This window comes from Aegilops tauschii, chromosome 4 (genome assembly GCF_002575655.3).
Source record: "Aegilops tauschii subsp. strangulata cultivar AL8/78 chromosome 4, Aet v6.0, whole genome shotgun sequence".
NCBI lineage: Eukaryota > Viridiplantae > Streptophyta > Magnoliopsida > Poales > Poaceae > Aegilops > Aegilops tauschii.
This window is the reverse complement of record NC_053038.3, coordinates 522,523,976-522,535,122: the sequence shown is the minus strand read 5'-3', so window position 1 is coordinate 522,535,122 and position 11,147 is coordinate 522,523,976. Positions and strand designations below refer to the sequence as shown.

Below are 11,147 nucleotides of genomic sequence, written 5' to 3'. Positions count from 1 at the left end.
TAAGGGGCCGAACCAGTATAAACCCTCGTGTTCCTTGTCCCACATAACCCCTTCAAGCTTCCTAGCTGCGATGGCTCCACGACTAAGTCCTAGCTCGAGGACATCTGCCGTGACAATTCCACGACAGTTGGCGCCCACCGTGCGGCTGCCGCACGGTGGATTTGAGTTCTTGAAGGGCAGCCTCGAAGGGCTCAAGGGATACGCTGTGGGCCGGATGACCAAGAGTCGTCGCGGCAAGCTCTACATCGACGACGAAGGCTGGGGCCCCGACGCCGGCTCAATTGAGTACGGGTACCGGGTCCCCTTTGGCGGAATTCATGTCTTCATCGGCAAGTTAGTGAGCCGGGCCCCGAGCCGGACCTCTGCGCTGACCTCGTCGAAACGGCTCAGCGCGCACGACCCGCCCGGGCCCGGCCTGCCTTAAGGCGCGGTTTTGTGGGATGCATCCATGGAGGGCCCTCTGATCTAGTCCGGGTCTGGATCTCATGGCGGGTGATCCCATTGAGCCGCCGCCCCGGCTTAATGTGTGAGTACACCGGGCGAAAGGATGACCCGCAGAGGCACAGCCGCAATCCAATGGTCAAGCTGAGAGAGCTAACCAGGAGATTCTGAAGGGCATCAAACCCCGGCTTTTGGTCCCTTTGCAACGGACGCCGGGTTGTTGGGTGGAGGAGTTGCCCTCCGTCTTATGGAGCATCAACACGACTCCTAACAGGTCTACAGGCTTCACACCTTTCTTCATGGTTTATGGAGCAGAAGCAGTCCTCCCCAGCGACATCCGTCACGATTCACCTCGTGTGGCGGCTTATGTTGAGACGGATAATGAACAGGCGCGCCAAGATGCTCTGGACTTGTTGGACGAACAGCGTGATGTGGCAGCAGCCCGTTCAACGATTTACCAACAGGACCTGCGCCGTTATCATAGCCGCCGGGTCAAGTCCCGGGTCTTCCAGGAAGGCGACCTTGTGCTCCGGCTCATCCAGGATCAAACAGATGCACACAAGTTATCCCCACCTTGGGAAGGGCCCTTTGTGGTCAGTAAGAACTTGCACAACGGGTCGTATTACCTCATTGACATTCGGGAGCATAAAGGTTCACGTAAGTCTGAGCAAGAGACCCGTCGGCCGTGGAACATAGCTCAGCTTCGGCCTTACTAATAAAGCAGGACCTCAGTCCTTTTTCTCCTTCAATTATGTGTGTCATTTTTTACATGCTAATTTGAAAGGAGGATCCGGCTTATGATCGTATTCGAGTCTAGCCGTAAGCAGTAAGGTCACTTGGGGGCTTCCTGTTCAAACATGGGTCGTATTCGAACCGAAGAGAACATAGCTGTCGATACCCATTTGATTGGCAAAGTGCCGAGCTCATTGGGAGGTGGCCTTTGGTCATATTTGAATCACAGTGCAACCCCTCTGAGAACCGACGTGGATCGTATTCGAATCAGCGTCGTTAAACAATTTTCAGAATCACTTGGGGGCTTCCTGTTCAAACATGGGTCGTATTCGAACCAAAGAGAACACAGCTGTCGATACCCTCTTGATTGGCATCGCCACACCCACTGGGGGCTATATGATCGCATCCGAATCTTAGCTTAACCCCTTTGGACTGGGTTTCTGGTCGTATTCGAACCGGAAGCCCCTAAGTTTTTATATTTTATCATAAGTCTACTCTGATCATGTCAAAGTATGTACTGCCGGGTCTCACGTGCCGGCTTAATTTTGGTTTATCTTGTTAGTTGAACATCAGGGATGTCATCAAGACAGGTAAATTCGAGTTACGGTACCAACCAAGCTATCCGGGTTATTTAAACCGGAAGTATGTTACAGGTCGTTAAGTGTGTTATCTCGGCTATGTTCAGAGTATATTTAACGACCAGTCTTTTTGGGTTCGTTTGCCGGGTTATACATTTTAAACACCTGATTCTCAGGGCGGTAAGCCGCCTCGAGACTTGTGATTTACCTTTCTATGTAGATATTTGAAGGTACTTTTTAAGGTGGAGAAGGACAAAGGGATAATTATAACCCGGAGGAACACCAAAAGAATAACTTCAAGGGGTTTCAGCATTCATTACGTGCACGATGGCACGGCAGAGATAAATTGTTGCACCTATTCTATTACAAAAATCTTTCACAGTCTCAAGGGTGGAGCATTGCTCGGTGAACCGCCAGCCACTTTATGACGCCTGCTGAGTTGAAGTCCCCGGCTCGTCTTCTGCTCCGGATGATCCCAAGATCCCGAAGGTTGACGACTTCCAGTCGATGCCGCTGAGAGCTTCGAACTGGGCTTCTTCGTCGATTAACCCGGCCGGGTCAATCTCCGGGGCGAAGGTGTGCTGACGAGCCGGAGGGATCAGGTTGAGGGCTTCATAGCGTGGGGTTGGAATCCTTCGATTCTCCGCGTCAAAACCCGGCTGGTACTTGGTCAAGTCGGTGTCGTTCCCAATGAGGGTAGCCACCGGGCGTACAGCCTTCACGCATGCCGCGAAGTCCTTTTGGTCGAAGGCTGAGCCGTCTTCTTTCAGGCTGGGGTAACCCAGGGCGATATCGGCCGGGTCTAGCTCTGGCAAGAATGCCTTAGCCCGGCTCAGCGCGGCGATTGCTCCGGCTCTCGCGGATGCTCGTCGTAGCTCCTGGATCCGCTGTGGCAGAACTGCAAGCCGGCGCAGGACTTCGGCCAGGTGGGTTGGCACCTCATTCGGCAAGGCCACCACCGCTAGGGCCCGCTGTGACCCGGTGTAGAGCTGCTCCACCAGGGTGTACACGGCCTTTAGTTTGGTGACCACGCTCTGGTTCAGGTTGGCGCTTCTGGAGCCTGTTTAATAAAGATTAGGTAAGTCGGCGACAAGGATGAATCATAACATGTACAGACTTGATGAAAGCCGGCGAGGCGACTTACCGAAGATGGCAGCCACCATTTGGGAAACCTGGCGTTTTAGGCCGGAGAGTTCAGCGGTCTTCTCGGTGAGGGCCTTCTCCGCCTGTTCGGCCCGGGTCACCAGTGCGTTTTTCTCCTCCGCCCAGGACTTCCGCTCAGCATCGAATTCAGTCTTCAGTTTCTCTTGAGCGGCGATGCTGGAGACAAACTAGGCGTTGGCCTTCCGGGTCTCCATCTCTTGTGTCTTCACCCGGCTCTTAAGATCCGCAAGGTCCGACTCTAATTTTTTACCAACAGCCTGCATATATTTTCGGGTTGTTAACAGTCATTCTATAAGTCCCAAGCGCTTTCCAAGCAAAGGCACTTGGCACTTGGGGGCTAATGCATATTGAACGTATCTATCTACGTACTGCCGGTTCAGTTAAGTAAGCCGGAATCTAAGTCTACAGCATATTCAAGTATAAGTTGTAGACTTGGGGGCTGGCATGACAAGGATCACTATGCAGAAAATAAGAAGACAGCAGAAGGTTACCTCAGATTTTTGTTGGATCTGGTTGACCATGGCGATTTCGGCGTCCCGGCTCTTGTGAACCTGGCTGATGTAGCCAGAGACGAGCTCTCCAATGCTCAAGTCGGTGTAGTTGGAAAGATCCAGATTCACCCGGTGGGGCTGCAGCAACTCCCCCTTCGTAGAGCATTTGGCCAGCACGGTCGGTCTCCCCAGCTCAACATACTCCGTCCGGGTAATTACCACGTCCGGGTCGTCAGTTGGAGGGGCGGAGCCGGAGGCCTCCGGGTTAACCGATGCTTCGGTTGTTGTCTTGGCAGTTGGGGCAGGGGCTTCAGGTGCCGTGTCCATAGGGCTGGTGGCTTCGGGGGCGGCGGCAGCTGGTGGCTTCGGGGGCGGCGGCAGCTGGCGGCTCTTGAGCCGTCGTCTCCGGCTCAGGCAAGTCTGGCACTCCGGCTGACCTGGTCTTCTTTGCTCTTTTGGTGAGCTTTGCCTGGGCACTGAAAATACAGAAGTGTTAGGCGTACAAAGAGTAAGTACAGACAGGTAATGTAAGGAGATTGTTATTACCCGGGTGCAGTTTTGAAGGCTGGCAGACTTGACTGCATGGAGTCACCCGAAGAGGGGGAGGTCTCCTGGTAATTAGAGTCAGAAGAGTTGAGTGGCTGACGTATGACACCCGCCAACGGATGAAAAGGGTACAGATGAGAAAAAACCTCAGTACGACGCTTCCTTGTTGCGTCGGGTAACCCGGCGGAGAGGTCGGTGTCCTTGCGGGCCCGGGTGTGACGCCGGCTTTCGTGAACCTGCTGCTTCAAAAGAAATTGAGGGTCTCGATGAGCTAACGGATGAGAAAAGCTTACTTTCCGGGTTACTCTTCGGACTTTCAGCTGTGGCAAAGGCTCCGAGTCGGAGGAAAGTGGTGTTACCTCTTCAATCACCGGGTTACTGGCGCCGGTGTCATCCTGTCAATAAGCAAAATGTTGATAAGGTGGACAGCAGCAAACAAAAAATATGGCAAGAGTTTAAAGGTTTAAGGGTTACCTCTGACTCGGAGCTGTCGCTTAATTGCAGCAGCTCCGAAGCGGTGGGTCTGCTTCCCTTTCTGCGAGGGGCGGCTTTCTTGGCGGCTTTCTTCGCCTTCCTGGCCTTCTTGGCCGCCTCATGGTCATATTTGACCCGCCAGAATTTGTCATCAGCCTGAGAAGTACAGTAATGAATTCTTAAAGCGATCCAGATCAAGGTGACATGCAAAAGAAGTTGAAAGATTAAAGTCAGCGGCTTACCGCTGGGGCTGGATTGGTCTTGCAGAACGGGGCCAGCCCGGTTCTTCCACAGTCTGCCAGGCTCTCGTTTAACAGAGCCTTGGTCTCTTCTTCAGCAACGTCTTCCGGAAGATCGTTGCGGCTGTGCCTCTGTGGGTCATCCTTTCGCCCGGTGTACTCACACATTAAGCCGGGGCGGCGGCTCAATGGGATCACCCGCCATGAGATCCAGACCCGGACTAGATCAATTCCGTTCAGACCGTTGCCTAGCAGAGCCTTGATCTTGTTGATCGTTGGAAGCAAAGGCTGGCGTTCCGCGGCAGTAAGTTTGTCGGATAACGGGTGCGTGGATTCCAGGCGTGTTGGGCGAAAGCCGGGCAGTGGATTCTCGTCAGCCGGGGACGTGTCTTGGCAGTAGAACCAAGTCATATTCCAGTCTTTAGGGTGGCTCGGCGGCTCTGCATAAGGGAACAGGCAGTCCCTACGTCGCTGGATGGATATGCCGCCCAACTCTAGACTTGGCCCGTTGGCACACTCATTTTGGCGGTTCAAATAGAACAGCTCTCTGAAGAGTAGCAGGCTCGGCTCTTCTCCAAGATACACTTCACAGAAGACTTGGAAGTTGCAGATGTTGGATATGGAATTGGGTCCTATATCCTGAGGCCGAAGGTCAAAAAAGTTGAGCACGTCCCGGAAGAATTTTGAGCCGGGCGGTGCGAAGCCCCGGCTCATGTGGTCCGCAAAGATCACTACTTCCCCGTCCCTCGGCTGTGGTCTTTCTTCTGACGGATCAGGGGCACGGTAGGACATCACTTCTTTCTTGGGCAGATACCCGGACTTAACAAAGTTGGCTAGGGTCTCCTCAGTGACATTGGATCTCGTCCAGTTGCAAGTGATGGGGGCCTTGGGAGGGATGGTGAAGGTTGGTGGTCTATAATAGAGAGAAAAGTATCCGGGTCAATTATAAGCCGGAGATCTATTGTTCAAGTTAAAGTGGCGGCTTATGAAGGGGACTAATGATATATACTCATGTACGGTGAGTTATCTGAGCCATAGAAACATTCAGAATAAGTTGGTCATCTACGGTTTACTACAGTTAAACCGGAGGAGTCTACAAGAGCATGGTTCTCTTTAAACCGGAAAGTTCTACGGCGCGTGTTTCTTTAAGTCGGAAATATAAGCCGCCAAGATTCGAGGGCTGCAGTTTTTACTAAGTGTGGTAAAACAGATTTCACGTATTGCAGTAACTTTTTCGGATCAAAATGGTCGGGCGAGATGAAATTTTTTTAGACCTAAAAACAGAAGCAGGGGAAGTTCTTGAGATTGAACACAGTACTTATGCAGTGAAAAGAGGTGCTCTTGCAGATGAAATGAGTCTCAAACATCTACCGCAGTGGTTCTACGCAAGGCTAAAGATCAACTAACTACGGTGACTACAGGGGCTACTGAAACTTGTGGCTATGGTGACGAACACGAAGAACACAGACAAACTCTATCACAGATCTATGCTAGTAAGGCAGAGGGGACTTACCGGAGCTGGAGAAGAGCGGAGGTCGCCGACGTTATCTGGTCCGAGTCAGGGTGATGCAGCGGCCGGGTTGATGAAGGACGAGGGAGCGACGGCGGCGGCAGTGACAGAGCTCTGGCAGAAGAGCGACGGCGCGAGGAGGAAGAAGGAGAGCGTGAGAAGAGAAGTGTTGGGCCGGCCTATTTATAAGGCAGGGTCATAAGTGGGCGCGAGATTCAAGGAGACCACGGCGTGGTTATCTCCCCCTCACGGCGCATCGATTTTCGGAAAGACAGTAAAAGCGAAGATCCGTTGCGGATCTGGCGGAGTAAAAAACGGATTTAATGGAGGATGACGTCACGGCGGATTATCCGGAGTCCAGAGGATGACGTCACTCCGGGTTATGGCCTCCACATGAATGGTGAGCCGGAGATTTTCTCGGTCGGTAGAGTTGAAGATTGACATGAGCCGGCTCAAGTTAATCTGGGGCCTAATGTTGAGAATATAGACCTTAGAGTCACCCGCCAGGAGGGGCCGGGTTACTCGTAGGGTCGATGCCAGAAGCCCGGAGCCAAGTTTCAAGATAATGGGCCAGAGATGGGTTGAGACCCGGATATGGCTTAAAGCCTGTAGTTACAATCATTATTATAGTAGACTTGTGGTGTAAGACAAGTATTGTTTAGAGTCCGAGCCGGACGCTCTTATGAGCCGGCCGGGACTCTAAAGGCTGTTGGGCGTCAGCCTCCCTATATAAAGGGAGGACCCGGCAGCGGTTTAGGGGCGACAACAATCTCCTCGAGAGCCGGACATAGCTGTTTAGCTCCCTGGCGATCGTAACCCTAATCAATAACACCTCAAACTGGACGCAGGCTTTTACCTTCACCGTAAGGGGCCGAACCAGTATAAACCCTCGTGTTCCTTGTCCCACATAACCCCTTCAAGCTTCCTACCTGCGATGGCTCCACGACTAAGTCCTAGCTCGAGGACATCTGCCGTGACAATTCCACGACAACTGTTGTTGCGAAAACTTGCAAGAACGCCGATTGCTGCAATGGAGAGAGCACCACGTGGTCTCTGCATCACCCCATTTGTTGCGGTATGCCTTTTCGAAACAGGTGCTCAGTTGCAAGAACTGTAGTACGGAGCGCCCCGCATGGTCAAATGAAATTCAACGCATGGATAGGCGAGATAGGAAAATGCGGCCATTTCGTTAGAGATAGGGATGAAGGAGAGAAGCAGTGCGCTGGCCCATTAAAACGTGTGTCAAGCGTAGAACGTGGTGGATGTGAGAGGAAAGATCGGTCGGTTGCCCACTAGCTTTTCCCATAAAAAACTACCGTTTACGGGAAGTTGGGGAAAAAAGGCCTCCAACATCTCTAGTAAGCCCGGAATTTTCTAACGGGATCCCGTAAAAACACCTCCTCCATCCTCCAAGTATATGGGAAGATGGCCTTCCCGTGTAATTTTGGCGGGTGGATAACTACCTGAAACTTCATGAGCAGAATGCCGGACCGCCCCGCGCCACTGCTGCATCTGCGAAGGTGCCACCACCACCGCCGCACCACTATCTGCCCTGCCCGCAAAGCAGGCCGCCGCTGCCACGCACCTTCACTGCAACGCATCACCGTCGTCGCCACAGCCGCCACTCCCATGCGTCGCCGCCACGCACCACCGCTCATCATCCCGTCTCTGTCACTGACATGTGGGGCCTATGCTTTTTGCTAGAGTTTTTAAACTGAAAATAGAAAAAATAAAAAATTACGGGATGACATTTACGGGACTGAGAAAAGTGACTATCCAAAAACTTCCCATAAATTATACAGCCATCCCATAAAACGATTTTTATGGGATGTTTTTTAGGGGAACTCTTGACTTGCTCTTATGGTCTTTTTTTATATCCACAATATAGGGATGATTTCTGACCGGAAGGTTTTTCCAGCTAAAATTGGCATACTCTGGCCGTGATCGAGTTGTATCTTGTTTCAGAATTGTGTTTTTTCCAAATAAAACAATCCAATCCATTATGTGCTTGGACTCTCAGCCCTCGTTGTAGATTGAATCTGACACGGAGCAAGTACTACTGGATAGGTGACCAAAAAGTTTACGAGCAGCAGAAGCTGAAAACCGATCCCTCATCGATGGCGGCGACTCCAGCACTCTCGATCTTCCTGCTGTTGGTTGTGCTCGCCGTGCCGACGGAAGCGTCGTCTGCTGCAGGTAGCAGTTGGTGCGTGTGCAAGCCAGAACTGCCGGCGGCGGCGCTGCAGAGGACGCTGGACTACGCGTGCGTCCACGGCGCCGACTGCGCCCCGCTGCTCCCCGACGGGCAGTGCCACACGGACACGGACACGGTGGCGACGCGCTGCTCCTACGCCGCCAACAGCTACTACCATAATGCCATGGCCAAGGCCGGCCAACGGCCGCGGCGGCGCCACCTGCGACTTCGGCGGCACCGCCACCCTCACCTCCACAGACCCAAGTAACCTCTTCTTCCATCTACCGTAATTAAGCTGCACGTCGGTCGTCTTACCCTATTTGATCTGATCTCACGATTGTTTGTCTTGACAAACTTGATCTGGCAGGCTCCGGAAGCTGCCAATACCCAGCGTCGGCTAGTACAGGCAGCGGCATGGGAGCGAGCTCCTCCACCACACCAGCCGACCTCTCTGGAACGACGATGACGCCGCTGCTGCTGGTGCTCTTCGCCTGCTTCTCCATGGTAGCTTTTCTGGGGTGTTTGGCGGCACCACGACGGGACCACTCCCCGTGACCAGCGCCGCTTCACTCATCATCATTTAGTCGTTGCCTTTTTTTTTAACGAGGCAAAAGATTTGCCATTTTCATTGATTAAGAAGAAGAGAATTGCCCGGTTAATTGACGGAAAACCGGGCTAAACTCGATACAACTCAACCCATATGATATGGGCACCACCGGCCAACCTGGCCACCGACATGGGACACAAAGCTGCAAAGAAGAAAGGCATTCGCCGAGAAGTCGCAAGCGTCATCGTCATCACCGGCTGCCTCGAACGGGCGACTCCGACTTCACCATACAGCTCCAACCTCGAAGCCAACTCGCAAACAGCTGCATAGAAGCCACGACGGCACATGCCACCAGAAGGCCACACGCGCAAGCAACCGACAGCTCCGACTTTGACGACGAGTCACACCACCGGACGAAGCATGCCCCACCACCGCAGCCAACGCGCCGAGCCGCCGCCGGAGGTTCACCGCACCAAGCTGCCAAGAGCCCCGTCGGTGGAGCTCCACGCCGCCGCTAGAGGGGAGGGGGCCGCGCTCGGGAGAGACCCCGCCGCCACCGGCACTGCACGGGCTTCGCCCGGCAGCGGCCCACGGTGGCGGCGAGGGGAAGGGGAGGGAGGGGGGTGGCCGGCGGCGGGGTCTGGGGTTCCCCCCGTGCCGCCTCGGAGAGGGACACGGGGGTCGGGAGAACTAGTCGTTGCCTTTAGAATTGGTGTACTCGTCAGATGTCTGTTTATCCAGTATAGGTTTTTGTCCCTGAAACCTGATGCAGAGGACGTAGTGGTTAAATGACTTCCATGTGGCATGAGAATTAACATATGCTTCTATTATTGCATAGAAGAATATTATTTGTCAGCTAAACGGCTGATGTTTCTTATGAATATCAGTCTTGCTAAGTCTTAATCACTAAGACTTAACGAAGAAGAATATTATTTGTCAGCTGAAAGGCTGATGTTCCTTATGAATATATGGCTTGCTAAGTCTTACTAGTCACTAAGACTTAACAAACAAGGATATTATTTGTCAGCTGAAAGGCTGATGTTCCTTATCAATATCAGTCTTGCTAAGCCTTAATCACTAAGACTTAACGAAGAAGAATATTATTTGTCAGCTCAAAGGCTGATGTTCCTTATGAATATCAGTCTTGCTAAGTCTTAGTCGATTAAGACTTAACGAAGTCTCAGTAGATAGTATATCCGTGAGATCTTACGTTAAGATTTGTGCAAAAAATTCTTTTGGGTTTTTTCTTTTTCTCTCTTGCATGTTATGTTATTTAACTGAGACCTAGCCACACCCTATGAATATACAATAAGGAGTTTACCCACGGTTGCCATTGGTTTGGTTTTTCCTTTGTACACATTGGCCTCAAAAGAAAAAAAAACAAGTTATACATTAATCTGCCAAGTACGTGTGACGCATGAGCAAACTTTTTTTCTATCATCCATGCATCCATCATCTTTTAGATCTCTGCTGCATTTTTCGGTTTCTGTCAAAGTTTGTCTTGTTTTAGAAATTGTGACATTAACTAAATATCATGTCCAAGCCAAACAGCTTACCACACTAGTAGAAAAAGGGCCTAATGTGAAGCACATTAGTCCCAGTTTGTAGCTGAACCGGCACTAATGTGATCATTAGTGCCGGTTCAAACGGCTAGGCGGGCGTCGCTCATTAGTACCGGTTCATGGCGAACCTTTAGTACCGGTTCATGCCACGAACCGATATTAAAGAGGTTGTGGCAGGCTGTTGGCAGGCTGGGGCACCACCAGCCACTTTACTACCGGTTCATGCCACAAACCGGTACTAAATTTTTTAGTTGCAGCGGTTTTTTAGTTCTACCTCGCTCCGCTAACAGGTTTTTACCACCTTAAATATGTTACTTCTCAAATTATCACAACCACTTGGTCTTCATTGAACTCTATGTGTAGGATCTGTGGCCGCAATAGGATTCTTCGCCGGTTCTTAAACAAGGGAAGATTCCTGTTGACAATTCAGATTCTACACAAAAAGATCATTGATAATCAATGTATTTTTTATGTATATTTTTACATGTTTACACGGACGAAAACTCATATGTTACACCGGCACTTCATTTTTTTTAACTTATTACAACTCCAGACTTTTTTTGCGTTCAATATGCACATTCAAAGCCACGTCATCAACTTTCAACCCTTTCTGACATCATTTGCTATTTTTCATGCATTTACAGATTTGTTTTGAGCTAAATGACCCTG

The 11,147-nt window shown here is 51.4% G+C and overlaps 1 pseudogene; it reads left to right on the top strand.

The window, feature by feature from the left end:
- The first annotated feature begins 8,292 nt into the window (after positions 1-8,292).
- Positions 8,293-8,924, top strand: LOC109782403 (PLASMODESMATA CALLOSE-BINDING PROTEIN 2-like; annotated as a pseudogene).
- The last annotated feature ends 2,223 nt before the right edge of the window (positions 8,925-11,147 follow it).